The following is a 9,187-nucleotide window of genomic DNA, read 5'->3' on the forward strand; positions in this document are numbered from 1 at the left end:
TGACTTATTTCACTCAGCATAATGTCCTCCAAGTTCATCCACATTATGTTATGTTTTACAGATTCTACATTATTCTTTAGGGTGGCATAGTATTCCATTGTGTGTATGTACCATAGTTTGGTTATCCATTCTTCAGTTGATGGACACCTAGGTTGTTTCCATCTTTTTGCTATTGTAAACTGTGCTGTGATGAACATGAGTGTGCATATATCTGTTCTTGTCTTGGCTCTCACTTCTTTAGAATATATACCTAGTAATGGAATGGCTGGTTCAAATGGTATTTCTAATTCCAACTTTTTAAGTAATCACCATACTGCTTTCCACAGTAGTTGTATCATTTTACAGTCCCATCAGCAGTGTATGAAAGTTCCAATCTCTCCACATCCTCACCAGCATTTGTTATTTTCTGTCTTGTTGAACTTTGCTACTAGTGCTGGGGCAAAATGGTTTCTCATTGTTGTTTTGATTTGGATCTCTTTAATGGCTAATGATCATGAGCATTTCTTCATATGTTTGTTGGCTGCCTGAATATCCTCCTTGGTGAAGTGTCTATTCATGTCTTCTGTCCATTTTTAAAATGGATTATTTGTCTTTTTGTTGTGGAGGTGTTGGAGTTTTCTATAAATTCTAGAGAGACGTCCCTTGTCAGATATGTCATTTATGAATATTTTTTTCCCAATCTGTAGGTCCTCTTTTGACTCGTTGGAGAAGTCTTTGGAAGCACATTAAAAATTTAAGTTTTTGAAGGCCCCATTCATCTAGTTTATCTTTTGCTGTTTGTGCATTTTGGGTTATGGTTGACAGTCTATTTATGCCATTTATCAGGGCCCTAAATCTGCCCCTAGTTTTTCCTTGAGGAAATTTATAGTTTTAGGTTTCACATTTAAGTGTTTGATCCATCTGGAGTTAGTTTTTGTGTATGGTGTGAGGTACAGATCTTGTTCCACAATTTCCTAATTGTAGTCTGAGAACTGAAATTTCTGAGTTCAAAGGTATGACTTCTTTTAGGCTTTCCACAATAGAATGACAAATTTTAAACATTCCAATGTGCTAAATCTTAATCCATTGTAATGAATGTGCTCTTCAAAGCAGAAAAACGTTGTGAGGCCTTGTCAATAATTATTTGCCACAGTACTGTAGTGGTTTCTTGGTTTTTAGCCAACTGTTGTAGAAGTAAAAAAGCCAGGTGTTTTTCTAGACTCTCTTGCATCTAGGGCACTGGCATGTGACCTGGACTAGACAATCAGATTGACTCCCCTCCAGACATTGAGGCAGGGGATTATTTTATGCAAAACAGGAAGCATAATGGAGATTCCATTTAGGGATGTCTTTAGTAGCTGTAGGGACTCTGGTGGCATAGTGCCTAAGGCATTTGACTGCTAACCAGAAGGCTGGCGGTTCAAATCCACCAGCTACTCCTCAAAAAGAAGGTTGAGCAATCTACTTCCATAGTAATATTGCCTCGGAAACCCAGGAGGGGTCACTATGAGTCAGATCAGACTCGACGGCAGTGAGTTTTTTTGTTGTTGTTGGGATACCAAACCCACTGCCATCCAGTTGAATCCAGCTCATAGTGACTCCCATGGGTTTTCCAAGGCTGTCAATCTTTACAGAAGCAGACTGCCTTGTATTTCTCCCACAGAGCAGCTGGTGGGTTTGAACTGCCAACTTTTTGGTTAGCAGTACAATGTCTTAACCACAGCACCACCAGAGCTCCTCATCTATGGGATAAAGGGAGCAATAGTAGATAAGGGGTCTAGGTGCTGCAAATTTTAACACGCTTAGCTGCTCAGAGCAAGGTGGAAATTTGGGTCAGTGCAGAGTCACCTCAGAAGACAGACCTGGTGATCTTCGTCTGAAAAATCAGACACTGAAAGCCCTATGGAGTACAGTTCTAATGTGACAGACACAGGGTCTCTATGAGTCAGAATTGACTGGATGGCAACTGGTTGCAGTAGACAAAGCTGTGTAAGCATGACGTGAAAGCTCACATTCACCATAGAAGACTCTGGCAACCACATTTGAAAATTCTTTTTGGGGATTTCCTTTAGAACCAATTTTCAAGTAATGCAAGGAAAGCAGCTTTATTTTGTAAAAGATAAAACGCTGTTTCTGACCCAAAACAGTATTGCTCAACTCAATCACCTTTTTCCAAGGGAAGGCCTCTGAATAAATTTAGGCCGTTTCAAAAATGCAGCAAATCAAGATTGTAATCACTGAGGATATTTAGGACATTGCCAGCTCTGAAGCCACTATTTAGAATAATAACTTATTTAGTCTTTATATGTTTCAATGCTGTACCAGTGCGTTACACCATCTTCTTTAAACCCCTCAACAACCCTGAAAGGCAGGTATTAGTAACCCCATTTTATGGATGAAAGAATAGCCTGAGGAGTTAATTACCAAATAAGACAGCAAATGAGTGGCAAAGAGAGAATTCAAACCCAGATCTGGTTAGCTCCTAAGCCCCTGCTTTCTCTGTAGGTAGTGTTTAAAGGGGATCCAGAAATACTTTCAACAATTTCAGCATTTTTGTTGCCTCCTCAGGAGACTGTGTTAAGGGGAACAATATCCATCTGGCTCTATAAATTCTGGATTTTAAAACTCACAGTTAACATATGTGAAAGCCCATTTGCAAAACAATCCATAGAATTTACCCAAATGCTGCAGAATCTTTGATTAAGGGCTTAAAAACAATGAAAAGAAAAAAAAAAAAAGTAAATCTGAGCATAATTCAAGTCATAAAACACTTTCGCTGATTTTCATACTCAGCAAAAGAATTTTCAATGATTAAAAATATAACAATCCTCACTCTACTAACTCAATGACACAATGAAAAATTAGCCTAACTCGTTTAACCCTAAATGAAACTACTCTCTGTGTGGGCCCTGGCCTTTCTGCCCAGGTTTGGAAAAGCATTTCTTTCTGTGATTCTTAATGTGTATTTCTGAAGGGCCACACACACATAATAGCTAAAAATCCAACCCTCTGGGTTGCATTTGACTAACAGCAGGCTGGTCTCCAGACTAAAGCTAATGCCCACGTAAAAGGAGAAAGAAAGGGGAACAATCACTTAATTGCAATGCTTTTACACTTCCTCACAGAATGAAACAGTGAGGAAAGCACTATTGTGTAGGAGACTGTGTTTGTGTATGTGGCTGGGGGACAGCGCTCCATCTGGGTGGGAAGTGGTGAAGATTTCAGATTTTCTTTTTTAAAATAATAGTTTGCTCCACAGGCAACAGCAGCTGTTGGAGCCGTGACTGTCCTGCTTGGCCCCAGCTGGTGTCACGTAGGGAGCAGACCCATTCACTGTGGGATTGTCTCTGTGTTGTTGGGAGCCAGGTTGCTGGGTTGGGCAGATCAAGTCTCAATTCATCTTCTCTCACGTTGGGTGGTACCATCTGTCCCCTTACCTCCCAATCTCCACAAAGGTGGGAGACTTTGACGGTTGTGCTGTGTTGTCTTAATGTTTCTTTCAGGAAAGTGAAATCAACCAACCAAACAAAAACTTTCTGCTTTCCAAGGCCGTTTCCCAAGGGGAGATAAAAGCTGTTTTGAACCAGACCAATGTTGATCTCTCTGCTTTCTTAAGAATATCAGTTAGAACTTTTACCTTCCATGGATGGTACAAGTGCAGCCCTGGTGGTATAAATGGTTTGCACTTCACTACTAACCTAAAGGCTAGCAGTTCAAACCCAGCCATCAGCTCCATGGAAGAAAGTCCTAGCGATGTGCTTCTCTAAAGATTACAGCCAAGGAAGCTCTATGGAGTAGTTCTGTTCTGCAGTACCTGGAGTCATCATGAGTCAGAGTCAACTTGCTGGTAACAGGTTTGGTTTTGGTTTTATAGGAGAGACCCGGGTTCCTTTTCTGGTCAGGACACCTCGTGTGTGGCCACCACCTTTGTCAGTGAAGGCTTGCGTGTTGCTGTAATGCTGAACAGGTTTCAGCGGAGCTTCCAGACTAAGATACACTAAGAAGAAAGGCCTGGTGATCTATTTCTGAAATTCAGTCAATGAAAACCTTATGGATCACAATGGTCTGACTGGTAACCGATCATGGGATAGTGCAGTACAGTACAATGTTTCATTCCATTGTGCACAGGGTCATCATGAATTGGGGGGGGGGGTGATTGAGGCAGCTAACAACAGCAATTCGTGGTCTGTGGCAGGAGTGGATAAGCAGAGGAAGGGAGCGCTAAGCAGAGAGATTTTCCTGCTTCAGTTGTTTCAGGAGTCTGAGCTTCCAGCCAGACAGTCCCTTAATGTCCTTGCACAGCATGCAGAAAAAACCTGTTTTGTAAAAATAACTCCTTTGATCTCTTCTAGCCGTGGACCATGTTTAGTTAGGGGCCCTGACCAGGAGGCATGCCATCTCAGGGATGTCCTAATGGAGTTAGAAAGAGACCACCCAATGCTTCCCCAGCTGCACTGCCTGTGGAGCAAAGGGTTCATAAGCAAAAGGTTTTAAAAAATATAATTTAAAAAGAATAAAAGAAAGAAGACCTCTTTGAAAATGCTCACTGTTTCCTACTATCTCCTATATCAATTGCCCTTTCACTAACATGGAACATGTTGAAATCAAATTCGTTTCCCCCCCCCCCTTTGATATCATCCTGACCCTTGAGGCTAAACTTGCTGTAAGCCACCTATCAGAGTTAGCTGAAATAAAGTTTTAACTAGAATAACCCTTTAGTTCTTTAGCTTTTGTACATTTTCACACTCATCCTTTAGGAGAGAGAAAACAATGTTGTTGTTGTTGTTATGTGCCGTCGAGTCAGCCCTGACTCATAGTGACCCCTTCTTGGGTTTCCGAGGCAGTATCACTACGGAAGTAGGATTGCCCAACCTTCCTTCCGAGGAGTGGCTGGTGGGTTTGAACTGCCAGCCGTCTGGTTAGCAGGCAAGTGTCTTAGCCACTATGCTACCAGAGCTCCCAAACAATAGTATATTGCTTTATTATTCAGGATTCCCTTGCTTGTTGGCAGCCAAAATCCAAACTGAATTCATTTAGGAAGAAGGAGTCCTTGGCTGGTGCAAAAGGTTAAGTGCTCAATTACCAAGTGAAATGTTGGTGGTTTGAACCCACCCAGAGAAGCTTCAGAATACAGACCTACTGATCTGCTTCCTGAAGTTCACACATGAGGTCTCCATGAGTTGAAACTGACTTGATGGCAACTAATGACAACAACAGGAAGAAAGGAGGAATTTACTGGAAGAATGTTAGAGTATGTCAAGTGACTGAAGGACAATTAAAAGTCAATGTACTGGAAAGACAAGGAAACATTCAGAAATTACAAACAAAACAAAAACAAAAACAAAAAAACCAACAAACTGGAATCAGAAGCCCTACTGCTACCAGGATTCTTTTTTTCTCTCCATCTCTGCTTCTTCTGGCTTGCCCAAGCCATCCTCTCTCATTGTAGATCTTCAGTTTCACATATTGTAGGTTAAAACACCAAAGAACAACTGACTTTATTTGATAATCCAGATAGAAAAATCTTGAAGAAGGCTTTGATTGTCCTGGCTTTTAGTGGGGACCCTACACTAGAATCAGCTGGAGTCACTAGGGTGTGATCATGTAAGAGCAAGTAGCCCTTCCTCCTTAAACAATGTCGGTGGAATGCTGACAGGAGCAGTTCCAAGAAGGGAGGTTCTTTCTTGGAAGGAGGGAGGGGTCATAGTCAAATAAAATAACATATATCCAGTATAAAAACCCACTGCCTTCGAGTCAGGTCTGACTCATAGCGACCCCTCTTTGGGTTTCTGAGGCAGTATCACTGCAGAAGTAGATTGCTCAACCTTCCTTCTGGGCAGTGGCTGGTGGGTTTGAACCACCAGCCTTCTGGTTAGCAGTCAGATGACTTAGGCACTATGCCACCAGAGCTCCCTATATCCAATATATATATATATATAATGTATTTACATATAGTCATGAGAAGTATTTCTTATCTTGGCAACTAGAGTCTTGATTCATATCTCAGAGATTAAAACTTAATCCAGACAGGTATATATGGCAAGAACTAGAAGGTTCATTCATTCATTCATTTATTTTTAACTTGGGACTCCAAAAAGGATGAATATATTGAGAATGACTGAAACCACACTCTGAAGAAAACCAAATATATAGTGGTTTACATTTATGTTTATATATACCTTAGGGTAAGGGACTTGTTGTTGTTATGTGCTGTTGCGTCGGACCCGACTCATAGCGACCCCTCCTTGGGTTTCCGAGGCAGTATCTCTATGGACGTAGATTGCCCAACCTTCCTTTGGAGGAGTGGCTGGTGGGTTTGAACCTCCAGCCTTCTGGTTAGCAGTCAAGTGCCTTAGACACTACGCTACCAGAGCTCCCAGGGTAAGGGGCTTAGTGGGTTCTTATAGTCACCTCTAGTTGCTCCCCCCTGAGGAACCAATGACCACTAAAGCAGCTCAAGGAACTTTCTGTGCATGTTTGTCCTACTTGGTATGGTCTGAGCTTAGATGTCTGCTTTCTACCTTGGGGCTCTTGCCTTTGCAAGGTCTTGTCTTTGCTGATTCACTGGAACAGCTGTGTTCATTGTGGCCTTCTAACCTGAATGAGCTCATCTATGTGCTCTCAAGGAAGTCTATTGTTCTGCTCTGTGGCTGCCTCTCCAAGTGCTTCGATGGTGGGTGGAATGTTGGAAGCCCTCTGGGCAGGATGAACCTTTTCCTGATTGTAGTCTAAAAAGCACATGAGTATTTCTCAAGTATTCAACTCCATGATCTTATCTTATGTAACATCAGGAAACACCCCTTCTCTCGCCACCCATATCACCTGACCCTGTCTGCCAGCAGTATGTTGCCAGCAACCTGGATTATTACTGGTCATTAATTCATGCCTAACATGCAGTAGCTTATACTAATGTTATTGAATGTCTAAGAATAGGCACAGAGCCTGGAAGTAAAAAGGGGACATTGCAAAATGGCTAGGTAGAAAAAATGAAGGGACTTAGAATAGGCCTTTTGATAATTTTCTTGTAGTTCTCTTTTACAGGTTAAATAAGATTCATACCTATGGTGAACCAAGAGCAGTTAGCCATTTCATATTTTGCTTCATTTTAGCCTATTCTAAATCTATTTTACTTACTTATTTATGTTTTCAACAAAATGTTGCCTTGATTAGGACCATAAGTGTAAGACACTGTGCTTACATATTTGCAATCACGTGTGCATTTCTGAAGTTTTACATTTAAAATCAGGCAAGTAGTTTCAGCAAATATACTTTCATATACAAAGGACCATTACTGAGGCATAAGACTATAGTAAAACAAACCAAGAAGATGGTCTTTTGTAACAGAAGGCTTTATGTTTTCCATTTATAGGAGGCATTTTGAGGAAAAGACTTTGGCTTTATATTAAAATGGTGTAATTCAGTATATAACTTAAATATGAAATTGTAGTCTACTATTTTTTAAATTGTATTAGTAACCTGAACACCCTGAAGGAGACAAAGGAAGGTTGAAATGTTCACATCTCTTTGCCTTTTCCTGGCTCCTGCTTCCCTGGGAGTGCTTGCCCATGTAGGGTTAGCACACCACTTACTCTTTAAATGATTTCTACAAAACCTGGCTAAGGCATCTTCTAACATGCCATAAAGATGTTTACACAAATAATTTTGTCACTATGGATTTTATGAGCCAAATTTAACAAATCTATGAGATAAACATAATGGGCTTGCTGTTATAGGACTACCTATAGTCCTATAATAAAACCAGTTGCTGTTCAGTCAACTTTGACTTGTAGTGACTTCATGTATGTCACAGTAGACTTGTGCTCCGTAGGATTTTTTTTTTTCTGTTCATAGTATACCATCTGATTTTTTTAAAAGAGCTTGTTTTACATCCAACGTTACATGTACATTTAGTTTCATTCCCCATTTACCATGTCCAACCCTAACCCAGTCTCCTCCCCTTCCTACCCTGTAACCCTCCCCTTGTGCTCCTCATAGTTATGCCCTCCTGTGTGTCCTGCATTTCCTCAGTTTGAATGTTGCCCCTCTGGTGTTTCATGGTCTATTGCTCTAAGGGATTATTACCATAGAGTATGTGTGTGCATCATCCTGGGTTGAGTGGTCTGCGTGTACATCTTGTTAACTATTGAGCTGAGAGCCCGCCCCTGGGAGTGAGTTTTACTCCAGGTGCAGAATGTATTCCAGGGCCATAGTATTGGGGGTCACCAAATTTCATCAGATGAGTAATTCTGGTCATTATTGAGTTTTTGGATTTTGTTCCATGTTTTCCCTCCCACTCTATCCAGGATCTCCAGATTTGATCCTTTCCTGAGTGGTTGGCACTGGTAGCTGGGCACCATCTAGTTCTTATGGTCTTGAGGGCCATCATTTCCTAGGGCTGATTGCTTCCAAATGCCCCCTCCCCTTCTTTTTTCCGGTTCTTTGCTTCCAATGCTAGGAGACCATTAGCTGCATCTTAGATAGCTGCTTGAAACCTTTTAAGACCCCAGTAGCTACTCATCAATGTAGAATGTGGAGCAATGTTTTTATGTATTTTGTTGTGCCAATTGAGTCTGATGTCCTCCAGTACTACGGTCCTGAGACAGTAGATCTATTGGATCTCTTGCCATAGGGTCTGGTTGTCTGTGAAGGATTACTCTGTCTGTCTTCTATTGTTTCTGTAAGGACTGCAGGTATTTTGTATCACTGGTGTCTGTGCAAGATTAGCCTCAGCTGAATCTATCCTGAGTCTAGAGTATACTTCTGTTCACTGACCACCGTCTGATCATCTCAGGCGTTTATGTGTTTATCTGTAGCCTGGTGTTTGGTGTTAATGGCAATGCAGTATTGTTAACACATTGGTTGGTATTACATCTGTTGTCTATCTCTTATGTGCACAATTTGGTGTCCTCCCATTTCCTAATGTTATCATGGTGGTCACAGATCCTTCCCATATATCCTTCCCTTTACCCACGTCAGCATATAAGCCCCAACTAGCCTGAAATTAATCCCTCCCCTTCTCTCCCCATCTTGGTAACCTACTAAGTGAGTTCCCTTTCCCAAGCAAACCCTTCTTTGTCTTTTTACAGTAATGGGCTCATACAGTACTTGTCTTTCTGCGATTGACTTATTTCACTCAGCATAATGTCCTCCAGGTTCATCCAGGATGAGAGATGATTCGCGTATCCCTCATTGTTCTTTAATGTAGCAT

Source organism: Orycteropus afer, unplaced genomic scaffold, assembly GCF_000298275.1.
Source record: "Orycteropus afer afer isolate SDZICR_OR568_19922 unplaced genomic scaffold, OryAfe1.0 scaffold00005, whole genome shotgun sequence".
Taxonomy (NCBI): Eukaryota; Metazoa; Chordata; class Mammalia; order Tubulidentata; family Orycteropodidae; genus Orycteropus; species Orycteropus afer.